Genomic DNA, 13,840 nt, shown 5'->3' with positions numbered 1-13,840 from the left:
AATTCGCCTTAACAAAAATCAAATATAAAACTTCTCATTTATAAGTAAAGATAAATACTACTAAACCGTAAAAATAATGATAAATAGCTAGTAACACTTATTTATATTTACAATATTAATAAATATAAGTTAATAGTGTCAAATTTACTGTTAAATGAATATTAAATGAATCACATCACATGTCAAATAGAAGATTGACACAGACATTTGACAACCACAAAAGCACCAAATTGGAAAAGCCAAATCAAATACGTCACCATGTATAAATAAATTTTAAAATCACACTCACCTCTCTGTCTCTTTCTTCGTCTGCCCATTCGTCCTCGACTTAGAGTCACAGAAAAAGTACCTTTAAGCTTCTGAAAAGCACTCAGCTACAACCAGTACTTGCTGAATAAAACGAAGGGTGTGTGATATCTACATACTTTTTTTACTTCTTTCATGTTTTTATGGTTTTCGATCATTGAATCGGATAAATTGAAGAAAATCAACGAACATAAATTAATAAGGAACGTGTGAGAAGTAAAAATGAATGTGTGAATAGCAAATCCCTAAAAGAAAACTACGGCATATTTGACGATTTCTTCTCCGAATTCGTACGTATAACTGCTAATTTTCTCTTAATTTTAGTTCTTATTGTTCATTTTTCTGAATTTTATAAATAATAAATTTCGTTTGTTCGTGTTAAACTTGAATTTTCATTTAATTTTCTGTCGACCTTGATTTCTCTTTTAACTCATTCAAACAGAAAGTGTAAAGGGTCAAATTACAAAAGAGGAGAGAATAGCAATCTATTGTTCATATTAAGAAGAAAATTACTCTGTTACCTTAAACATTTGTCATGTGATCAAAATTAATAAAAAAATTCTAAAATCCAATGCAGGAAAAAATTGGCTGATTATAAAATTTGAAGGGAGAATCTAAATGAAAAATAAGAATAGAAATTAGTAACTTATTATAAATTTAAAAAAACTTTTACCTCTTACTCACCCATGTTATATTTTATTTTGTAATTTTCTTTAATTTATTTGATATTTAAAATTTAAGAAAATGTGTAAAATAAAAGAAAAAAATGTATGTATAACACCGCCTAAAACCAACCGACACTATGAACCACCATTTTCACTGCTATTAAAGAAAACTGACTTTTTATTGTAAATCAATAATTAATAAAACAATTGTTAATTAAATGATGATTGTGATACACGAGTTTTTTTTGTTATCTAAAATTATTTAAATGTTTTAATTAATAAAAAAATTGAAATTAAATAATGTAATTTTATAAAAAAATATGATATAAAATTATGGTAAGATTATAATTACTTCTCATCATATATTACTCCGAATAACAGCACTTACAAGTGAAACCTTCAACTTTCTGATCAAAAAATGGTGGCGGAGGAATCAGCAGCAAATCTCAGACGTTGGATCGACCCGAAGAGCGGCTACTGCCCACATACCAAGACATTCCACTCCCTCCGGCCTCCGGTCCCACTCCCGCCACTCTCGCAACCCCTCTCCCTCACCCAATTCACCCTCTCCCTCCTCCAATCCTCTACGGCCAAGCCCACCACGTCCGTCCTCATCGACGCCGCCTCCGGCCGCCACGTCTCCTACCAAACCTTCCTCAGCCAAATCCACTCCCTCACTCTCTCCCTCCAATCCCTCGCGCTCTCCAAAGGCCACGTGGCCTTCGTTCTCTCCCCTACTTCCCTCCATGTCCCCGTCCTCTATTTCTCCCTCCTCGCATTAGGCGTCGTTGTTTCTCCAGCAAATCCAATCGGGTCCGAGTCCGAGATCGCCCACCAGGTCCGGCTAACCCGACCCGCCATCGCCTTCGCCACGTCAGCAACCGCCAACAAGCTCCCCAAAGGGGATGATAAAATCCGCACCGTAATCCTCGACTCGCCCGAATTCCTCTCCATGCTCGACCGGGACGGGTCATCCGTAACCCAATCTGACACCTCAGTTGAAGTCAACCAAACCAACCCGGTGCGATTCTTTTCTCCTCCGGCACCACCGGCCGTGTGAAAGGCGTTATGTTGACTCACCGCAACTTCATCGCCCTGTTGGCCGGGCTCCACGCCCTTCGGCGCGAACCCGACGGGCAACCCGTATCGCTGTTCACGCTGCCTCTGTTCCACGTGTTCGGGTTCTTCATGGTGGTTCGGGCGGTAGCGTTGGGCGAGACCTTGGTTTTGATGGAGAGGTTCCAGTTCGAAGCGATGCTGAGGGCCGTGGAGAGGCACAAAGTGTCGTACATGCCGGTGTCGCCCCCGTTGATCGTGGCTCTGGCGAAGTCGGAGTTGGCTCAGAAGTACGATCTCAGCTCGCTTCGGCGTCTCGGCTGTGGCGGCGCGCCGCTGAGCAAGGAGGTTGTTGACAGATTTTGTGAGAGATTTACCGGTGTGGAAATTGGACAGGTCAGAAATTTAACTGCAACTGGAAATCATTGTTGCGAGAGTTTGTACCTCGTGAACTTCCAAATTTAATAAGGGAATTGTTATTAGTATGTTAAAAATTTAATTTTATATTTTTTATATTAAAAAAATATTTTTAAAAAGAATAGAATAAAATTTTTAAAATATCAATATTTTTTTTTTTAATAAATTTATCGTTTAACAAAAAAATAATAATTTATCTTATCATTTTAATGGTAAAAAAAATTTTATCGATAATTTTTGTTAAGTTTCAAACTTTTTCTTTCTTATTGAGTAGTGCTACACCTACTATATATTTGTATTATATTTAGAATAAAAGTAAGATCCTCTAATGCATGCGGGTTCATTTTTATTAAAGAAATAATATAAGTGAGTGTACAAATACACAATAAAAATAGCATTTTTGTTCTTTCTTTTAAAAAATATTAAATACGCGTTGTAAATTATAATTTTCTTTACCTAGCAAACAGTAACAAAACAAATTTAAGCCAATTTGTGATTAATTAAGGAGACTTTTCCACCGCTGAATGTAGCTAGGTCAAATGAGCATGCGCACCCTTGGCAAAAAAAAAATGAGCATGCGCACAAAATAGTGAAACCATTGAATTGTTTTGTCTAACTAATTGATTAACTCAGGTTTAATTGCTTCGTTATTCACATAATTCTACTGTCCCCTAATTCATGCATCCCCAGATTTATAGTCTTAGACCCAGTTTGGGATTGCTGTGTTTTTTTAAATTGCTTATGTTGTGTTTTAAGGATAATCAATTGCAAAATAATGCAGATGATCGTTTGATAAACTGTACTTTATAAAAAAATATTCTTAGATAAAAAACAGTGTCTACAAAGATAAATAATATCATCGTTTAAAATAAGCTTATTACATAAATTAAAAGTATTCTAAAGGCTCAACTCCACTTTTTATTAAAGCAGTTTTTAAAATCAACTTACATGTTGTCTTTAAAAGCTACTGTCCGTGGACTATTACTTTTAAAATAAACAGTATATTTTATTTTCACCAAATACTTTTTTACTGCTTAACTTTAAAGTTAAATAGTTTTTGATGAATAAAGCAATATCAAACTGGGCCTTAATCTAGTGCAACTTATTAGCAACACTGTCAAATGTTTGAATATTATGGTTGTTTAGGGATATGCTTTAACCGAGCCGGAGGAGGGGGGTACGAGAATGATTGACTCTGAGGAATGTAGCCGTCGTGCTTCTGTGGGCCGCCTAGCCGAGAATATGGAAGCCAAGATTGTTGACCCTGAAACCGGAGAGGCTTTGCCTCCTGGCAAGAGGGGTGAGCTATGGCTGCGAGGTCCAACAATCATGAAAGGTAACGAGACACTTCCTCTGTCTCGAGTGTTGTATGTTGCAAAATAAAAATACCTTAATATGGTTTTTAAGGGCGACGAACTCCATTACCTTGAGTTAGTTTGAGTGAGACAATCCACTAACCATAACATCAAAGTAGAATTCAGGAATAAACAAGAATGCAGGTTCCAATCATACATTTTAAAACTATCACTATGCGCAGGACCGTCTTTGACATTTTAGGAGCACCATACAAATTTAATAAAAAAGCTCTCCTTATTTAAAAAAATAAAAATTTGGTGGGCAATATATTCATAAAGAGTTCAACAATCAGTATTCAAACTTAATTGAAATACACATTCACTCTTACTAACTGAATAATTTTCCAGTTGCCATAAAATCATAATTTAGGGTTCATCCGTGAAAAAATGAAGCACGACTCAAAGTGTGTTTGTGGAAAAAAGTAATACATAATTTAGTTTTTTATTGTTATAAAAAAGTGGAAGAAAGTAATACACGAGTTTTTTTATTGATAAGGGAAAGAGAAAATTTAATATACTAAGTCTAAGCTCCACTTATTTAATTGTAATACAGATAAAATCATATCATGTTGATTTTTCTATTCAGCTAAAAACTTTTTATTACAAAATTTATAACCATATGTAATATATAGGAGCATCAAAATTTAGGGGCCCCTCAGAAATTCGAGACCTGTGCCATTGCACCTCTTGCACACCCCCAACACCCTCTCTGACTATGCGTGCAGGTTATGTTGGAGATGACAAGGCAACTGCTGAGACCTTGGATGAAGACGGGTGGTTGAAGAGCGGTGATCTTTGTTACTTCGATGACGAGGGTTTCCTCTACATTGTTGACAGGTTAAAGGAATTGATAAAGTACAAGGCATATCAGGTGATTGAATGTTTCAGACCCTTTGAGACACTCATAACAAAGATGGTTGTAAATGTCATTTGATCAGTCCATTTAAATAATCTGTTATTTCTGGTGTCACTACTATTAACTACATTGCAAAGATAAAAGATTGGTACAGAGGAAGAGGACAGAGAGAAGCAAGAGAGATTTTAGAGAAAGAGTTTAGATAGAAATAGGTTTTGTATTGACTTACTGAAATGAAGGTTACACATACTATTTATAAAGAAATCCTAACTACTTTAACCAAATACTAACTACCTAACTATATTACTAATTGTATTACATTTGTACCCTTAATACTCCCCCTTAATCTCAACTGGGGTATCCCAGTGTGAGATTGCAGCAGATTCGCAAATAGCAAACACCGAAATATGGATAAATGGTTCAGTTTCTTCTCAACTGTAGTCTCCCACTATGGTGCCACAATTGACAGTTCAAAGTTCTTCTTAACTGGTCTGGCCCTAACTTTTGCAGACTTCCAAAACAACAGATGTAAGACAGCATCATTATGTTTACATATGTCATCAATAAGTCTCTGATCTTCACGTAGTTTTCCGTCATACACAACTTCTTGTTCTTCTAGATCAACAAACTCTTTACTTTTAACAAACACAACACAGCAAACTCTACAATCCTGCAAGCTTCAAGCTTTCAGCAATGGAGAACAAATGAATACCACTGGCATTGCATTAAGGTCAATGCCGCTCTTGCACTCCTGATCTTGATTAGTTCCACTGATCGTCTTATTGCTTTCGTCAAAGTGCACATGAGAACTACTTTTCCTTGCTCTCTGGTTCTCCGGTTTCTCCTTCAATTCTCGGGTTGGATGATCTCTCTTGTTCGCGCACCTCAGATTCGTTTTAAGCTAGCAAAGAACAACCGCCTGCAAACCAAGCCTTTCAACAGCTACAACTCTAATCAACTAATCTTTACAGAAAACATGGCTTCGTGCCCACAAACTTCAATCAACTAATCTATACAAAAAACATGGCTTCGTGCCGCAAACTTCAATCAACTAATCTATACAGAAAACATGGCTTCGTGCCGCAAACAAACAGTAATGGCTTCGTGCCGCAAACAAACAGTAATGGCTTTGTGCCCAAAGAAACAAACTTGAAATGGCTTCGTGCCGCAAACAAGGAATAATGGCTTCGTGCCTCAAAGAAATCAATCGACTACTTCACAAAATCAAAGAAACATACACTTTTGCAGGGAATTGGCAGCTCCACCAGATCATCAAAGTAGTGGAACAGAGAACAGAACATGGATCAAATAACACCAGAGAAGCACAGAGAGCTGATATGCAAACAACACCAAGAAGAAACCACGCAACTCACGAACAATCCGTCGAACACCTTTGTAGCCCAACCCTGATTAACATCGCTCAGATCCAAAGCTACGGGCCAAGAACATCGTGAATCGAAATCGGTCCGTCAAGAAACAGATTCGAGTACCACACTTTTTCTCTCAGACTTTTCTTCGAACACCGTGTGAACATGACTTAAGGTACTTACTTGCCGACTTTCTTAGCAAGATTATCGTAGAAGACGAGCGGTTTCTCGGTGTTGGAGACCTAAATTCTGAGGAACACTCCAAGATCGTCGAGCAGTGTGAGGCCGGTGCCAGGGTCGAGTTGCTCACTGCTGATGATCGGGCGGCTGTGCTTCTCGTCGTCGCCGTCGAGATGAAGAAGGTATTCTGAAGGTGAAGGAAGAGGAGAGGAAAAATCCAGAGACCCAAAAGTAAAAAAAAAAAACCCATGAATACGGAAGCATAAACGATCAAATACACGAAAACGAAAGAAAGTAATGAAGAAAGATAGAAGAAGAATCGACCACCAAGATCCATGGCTTGAGCCTTGGTGGCTCTGATACCATATTAACTACATTGCAAAGATAAAAGATTGGTACAGAGGAAGAGGACAGAGAGAAGCAAGAGAGATTTTAGAGAAAGAGTTTAGAGAGAAATAGGTTTTGTATTGACTTACTGAAATGAAGGTTACACATACTATTTATAAAGAAATCCTAACTACTTTAACCAAATACTAACTACCTAACTATATTACTAACTGTATTACATTTGTACCCTTAATAACTACTTCTGGAACAAATTACAGGTACCCCCAGCTGAGTTGGAACATATACTTCAGTCCCATCCCGACGTTGTGGATGCTGCTGTGATTCCGTATGTACCTAGTACTATGACTTTCCATTTTTGTCGAGAAAACTAGTTTGTTTTGATGCTTTATGGCAGTAAGTATAGCAGTTTGTGACTGCAATCTCTCTTATTTGCTACTTTTGAAGTGTAATTTCTTACCAGTTTATCTTTGTCTCTAGACAAGAAATTGCTGCATTGAAAAAAAAAACAAAAAGGTGAAGAATTTTTTCGATTTAACGGATTGTTTGCTGATAAGATTGTCTGTGAAATCTGGTATTTTGCCGCTCAACCCCCATCCCAAAAGGGAAAAAAATGATTGGAATTTCTTGCATAGCTAGTAAAAACATGATCGTTACTGAAATAATTCACTGCTTTTTTCTTCCTCAAGGTTGACAAGTCCTTTATTTCTGTGGAATTGTGCTTGTAAAACAGTTATCCGGATGAAGACGCGGGGCAGATTCCCATGGCCTATGTGGTTAGAAAGCCCGGAAGCAATATCACTGAGGGTCAAGTTATGGATTTCGTTGCAAATCAAGTATGATTCTGAATGTACTTGTGAAAATCTTTCATTGAATGTGCATACTAGTTGTCTTCTTCACATCCTGCAAAGTAAACTTGCTCACGGGTCCTTTATATTCTCATATCTTGATTAGCTGCACAGAAATAAGCGTTGATGTTCGATGTGTATTACAATATTTCTTGTGTCATAATTACGTATCTTCACATAGCAACTTATTTACGTAAAAAGAGAACGAAACACGTTAGAAGTATTAGTGTCTACCTGAAGATTTGAGTAGCAACTTTGTGTTTTATAGGCCTTTATATTGGAATTGGTTTATTTCTTATTGCAGGTTGCTCCGTACAAGAAGATACGACGTGTAGCATTTATCAACTCCATTCCAAAATCTCCATCAGGAAAGATCTTGAGGAGGGAGCTAGTAACTCACGCTTTATCCACTGGTTCATCAAAATTATGATTCATTCGTTCGAATCAAAGGAAGAAGAAAGCTTTCTCAGCGTTGCATTCGATTTGGCGTTTGCCATGTCAACTCGTTCACGCTCTTTATCATGTACGCAATCTTGGAGGCCGGGCCGGCCGGTTGTAAGGATCGGATCGGATCAACGTTTACTGTTAACTTAAGACGCCAAAACAATTTAACAGTAGAAAATGCATCTTTCATGATCGATATTTGCCCTACAAATACACATTTTCCTTTTTTCTAACTCGACAACTCCAAAAATTCTCCCATATAAAAAAAATAATGGCCATAAGTTTCAACATCTACCCAAAAGACATTACAATTTTGTTTCTGGTGATTGCTGCAACAATATCACCTGCAGTTACAACTATAACGTCCTTTCCTCCATCGGCCTCAATTACGTCCTCCACCGTGTTTCCGCGGAGTTGCAGCATCGGATTTTCAGAATATTGTGGAACAGAAATAGATGGTAACATGCTCTTTGGCAACCATGCAGACCTCGAACCAGTTTGTTGCCTTGAGCTTATTACCGCGGGCGTAAAATGCCACAGAGCATTGGTGAAAACAAAAGAAAGGCTTTCAAGTTGAGTAGCGAACAATGGGATGCTTGTCTACCTTATGGTGATTTGCTTGGCTGGTGATTCCTAGTTGTATCTCTACAAAATAATAATTCCATAACGGACTTTAGAGTTATTAAGGAGGATTTTTCATGAGTTGTTACACATAGACGGATGTGTGAATTTCATCATGTTTATCGCGAGATGAATTTTGTAGCTACTGGCTAACTTGAGTTTGGTACATTATATTATCGATCAAGCTCACGCCTTCTGTTGATGCCTCCTAGTAGTGAATGTAGCTCGAACCTCTAAGTATAGTTTCTTTTTAAGGAAAACTAATGAAAAGGGCTTGAAAACTTTGAGTTTTAATGATAAGGACAAAATAAAGGGTAAAGTGAGCAGTACCAGGATTGACTTTCTAGTGTAAAAATGTGGTTTTTCGTTAAATTGAACAGTATCGGATGCTTTTCGTTAAAGTTCCCTTCTTTTTATTGGGCGTTTTGCTCCGTTGTTAATCAAAAGAAATTAATCAAAACAATTCTTTACCTACGTGGGGCCCGATGTATTTTGATTTGAATCCCATGTACGTGACTAATTGGATATAAATTTTTCATATAAAGAGCAATATTCCGTTTTTCATTCAAGTGCAATGGTCCTTTTTTTTTTATTTGCCGAAGCCTAAGTAGCTCGAAGGGTGAACCGTTTCAACCGTTGATTTTATTCGCAAACGGAGAATATGGACATCCCCACATGATCATTTTAGAAGGATACAAGGAACCTTTCACGGATTTCATATAGAAAGGAAAACAACAAGACTTAGAAACAAATCATATTAATTTCTAGATCCGACTCAATCTGTTGAGAAAAATTATTTGATCATCTGATCAGAATCTGTTTTTTGACTAATTAATAATACACAAATCCATTAAAAAAAATAAATAAAGGATTGTTTGATTAAATTCAAATACTCTGTCATGAGAAACTTTTTCAGTGTGTCGAGAATACAGTTTAGTATGCTAAGTGTTCGTGGTTGGATTTTTTTTATTATTTTTTTTATGAGTATCTAACCACTTGTATTAGACACTTGATATACTCGTTATGTTTTCGGCACACTGAAAAATCTCTCCCAAGTCACAACCTTTTACAATTATTCTTGTATAGAAGGAAAAGAAGGTAAGGTGATTTTGATAAGAATATAAGGAAAAGAAGGTGAGAATATATGAAATCCATGAAGAAAAACAGGCAGCAAAGCCAACAATGCTGCATCATAGCAGCAACAAGAAACATTAAGTATTCATAGGTAAATTCCATTTCTGTAAAGTAGACTCATTAGCAATAGAATAGGCGATTTTAAAGAACTCAACTGAAGTCTAATAATGGACTTAATTGAGTTGGGAATCACAACAACGGGTTAACATGAGTTTTTGAATCTATGATTGTTCCACTCCTTCTAAACATAATATACGATAGCAGCAAGACATAATTTCAGTACTATTGACGACAGAGATTTTTCCTTCCAATGGTTACCAGCCCATATGACAAAAAGAGGCCAAGGGAGCCTTAGCCAAGGGACACCATATACTATCCATTCCAAAGTTTTAAAATACGCTAGGCGCTAGTCAAATGTCGGGTTAGAGTCTAGACGGGGGTCTAAGCGGAGTTAAGTAAATTTATTATATTATCGTATAAATTTATTAAATTTTATAATATATAAATAAGGGGCTTTTCGATCTAGGTCTAAAAACACAGGTAGTTTTTGAACTAAGTCCAGTTATCCAATTACATATTTTTATACCAATTTTGCCCCTTTAGATAAAAATATTTAAATTCTTTAATTTTTGTATCATTTATTCAGTTTTTAATTTTGAATATTTAAATACTCAAACTAAAATATTATCTAGTAACCACCTAATGATGTTTACCTACAAAACCGATATAATTTAGTAACTACCTATTGAATAGGAAGAAAAATACTTTATACCAACAAAACAGAAGTAATCTACTTGCAAAACAAAAATAAACTACCTATTGTATAGGAAGAAAAATGCTTTATACCTACAAAACAGATATAATCTATCAACAAAATAAAAATAAACTACCTATTGTATAGGAAGAAATATGTTGAACCTCCATGGTAGAACATTAGAATAGAAATATGATATAATATACCTCCATTAAAGGAACAAATACTAAACAAAAAAAAGGAACAAATACTAAGTTTCAGTTTACCTTACGCACAAAAATATAATAGAGCAAATATAAATGCATGATATTGTATTATTGCTTGCAATTGAAAATGTATTGCCGAACGAATATGTAAAAAAATTGTGAAAGCTATGTAAAAACTAAAATTGTCATGAAGGATTTTGGAGGGAGGAACACAAAATATCATCCATGAAAGATGAGAGAAGAAAGAGGAGAATTGATTCCATGATCTAACAAAATGAATTGTTTAGAAGAAGGAAAAAAAAAAGGAGGGATGAAACGGATTGGGGGTTGAGATTTTATTGCTATAACTAATCCTATAATTAAGGGATTAATTAAACCACAAATAATCATATAATTAAGAAATTTTGAATATTTACTACAATTTATAAGTCTAAGGGATAAATATGGTACAAACTATAAATAAGCTTACGTGGAATATCAATTATTGGACCTATTTCAATGCAGAAATCCCATGGACTGCTAATATAGGCCACATGCTTGAGTTTAGTTGTAAGGTATTGTTGACCCTAGAAACTACAAAGCCTACGTGGCGCGCAGGCGGAGTAATTAATAAGCTAACTACATCCTTCGGTGAATGCGGGGCGTGCCAACTCGTCGGCCGAGCTCGGCCGAGGAGTAAATTTGTTGATGTTGCGTTGGGTCGCGCTACTGACTTCTGCGTCTTGCGATTGCGGCCGAGAAAGGAACACGTCTCGGCCTCTTGGGCTCTCGAACCTGAAGACAAGGTTACTATTCTCACGAAGTTCAATATCAAATTCGGCCCTCAATGTGCCGAATGTAATAACTCGTAACACCTCACTTCGCCGAGAAGGCTGATGAGATGACCTCGACCAATAAGGATTCAGAAATCCTTCTCGACCGAGACTTGGATAGGTAATCGGTCGTTCTCACCACAGTGCTGTTGATGCCAACGGAAGGTACTGCGAGACCGACTGATTCTACGGTGACAGAGCTATCTATGCCAACTTAAGATATCACCGGTTGCTTCCACAGTGCTGTTGATGCCAACGGAAGATGTGTCAGCGAAAAAAGGAAAAAGAAAAATCACAAGTTGTGAGAATTTACGCAGGGCAATTTTGTATTGATTTGCAGGGGTCTTTAACTTGGTGCACTGAGTCTTGTATTTATAAGGTTGGATATCTGCTAGCTTTGGCCTGACGGATTTGTATTTCAATTGCACCCAAAGACTTCATGATGGAATATGCGAATCTGAACAACAATAGGGACTCTGCATGCTAACCCTATTTTATTCCCACTTTGACTTATATTTATCCCATCAGAAACTTTCTTATCTCATCAGAGCCTAGCCTTATCCCATCCATAGCCATCACTTCAAAGTCAGACTCCTAATGCAACTATAAACCTTTTTTCTTCCACCACGCATGTCCATATGCATGCAACTTCATTAATCCCATTTAATTATAATATTTAGCATCCTGCCAAAATATTTGATGACTATGATTCTTCCATATCTGTCAAGATATTTGAACTCCTTCGTCCATATCCCTTTGTGTTCTTTCTTGACCAATTTGCTTTGACCATACAGATAATAAAATAATATTCAACGGCCTTGATTACTCGGGCCGATTGTGTAAATTCGGGCCCAAACAGGTATTTAGCAACATTACTGAGAATTGTTCTATAGTGGTGCTCCAAAATTGCATTCTTAATTAACGACTACCTGCAAATGCAAAGAAGTTATCAATCTGTACAACTGTAAATGGAAGTAGGACAACTAACATGATACGATTAATTCAAAGTGATAAACTGTAAGCTTCAATGGAAACCAAATGGTAGAAGAAAATACAATTGAACACTTCTTTACGATGGATATGTTAGGGATTTCTTCTAAAGAGGTTTTACAAACAACCAAATAATTAAAGAGCTTTGCAATTTTTTTTTCTTTAGATTCCTGCGTCTTCACAGACGCCCGCTAGCCCCTGACTAGCCCTACCTAGCTCTTCCTAGCGCTGCCTAATCCCACCCAGGCATCCATTTAATATGATTTTCGGTTTTGTGACTGATTAGGAGGAAATCCCAGCGGTCAGTTACCGTTCAGCGGAAACACTGAAACGCTCACATTACTACCTTTTATATGGTCTTTTTACTCCGATTTTGTGACCTATAGAAGGAAATTGCGGCGGTCATTTTCGCATGCTATGAAAATGTTTGCTTTCCTTCTTACAAGACCAGTGGCGGAGCAAAAAATTTATCATAATAGGGGGCACAACAAAAGAATAATACTTGGCTACTCAAAAAAATGAGTAGGAGTTCCTACTCAAAACAATTCGTTGCCGATACTTAGAACTTAGTATTTGTGATCATAACTGTTTACATTATAAATCATTATATAAAGATCATCTGTGCAAAAATCAATTAAAACTAAGGTTGTTTAGTCACCGAACTATACAGAAACAGATGAACGAAATTAGTAAAAGCATTATGAATTGTCAATGTATTTGCTATAGTAAATTGACTAATCGACTTTAGTTTTAATTCATTTTTTGTATAGATGATCTTTACAAAGTGATTTATAATATGAACGGCTTTGATCATAAGCAAAAATCTCTGTAACTCGAACATGAAGAGTTTTGAGTAAGAATTCATACTCATTCTTAAGTAGCCAAGCATTATCCACAACAAAATAGCTCCGAAAATTGGTTATACCTTCCATTTATAATTTTCCTTACAAAGGCTTATATTGTGTAAACCATATAATTCCTTTGAAAGATATGCATTGTATCTAAAATTTAGTTTTCTCAAAATAAATTAAAGCAAACCAATCATAATTTAATATTTTAGAACCCAAATATGCGTTTGACATATTTAAAAAACACTTGAGACATATATTTGATAGTCATGTTTGGAAGTGACCTTAGAATGACTGAAATCGGTTTTGGTGAAAGTCTTTTGGGTTACAAAAACACTACAAGTGCATTTTGGAAGAAGCTCGTTAATGTGCTTTTTGTAGGAGTACTTCAAAATGTTTTTTTAGGATTTACTTGCGTTTTTATTAATGATTGATTCCAAGTATAATTTCTTCGAAGCATTTTCAATCATTTAAAAACCACATCCGAACACATATTTGTACATATCAAATGCTCTATGTTAATTCACATCTATGTTAGTTCTAGTAATGTATCTAATGTAGAACCCTAAATTATTTGCAAAAGAGATATATTATGCCTATGTGTTTGCCTTTCTTTGCATGAACATATCTTTGGGG

The 13,840-nt window shown here is 36.2% G+C and overlaps 1 pseudogene; it reads left to right on the top strand.

The window, feature by feature from the left end:
- Positions 1–1,183: 1,183 nt before the first annotated feature.
- Positions 1,184–8,033, top strand: LOC103415175 (4-coumarate--CoA ligase-like 9; annotated as a pseudogene).
- Positions 8,034–13,840: the final 5,807 nt, after the last annotated feature.

Source organism: Malus domestica, chromosome 14 (genome assembly GCF_042453785.1).
Source record: "Malus domestica chromosome 14, GDT2T_hap1".
NCBI lineage: Eukaryota > Viridiplantae > Streptophyta > Magnoliopsida > Rosales > Rosaceae > Malus > Malus domestica.
Note: the sequence above shows the minus strand (reverse complement) of the source record. Positions and strands in the feature narration are given on the sequence as shown.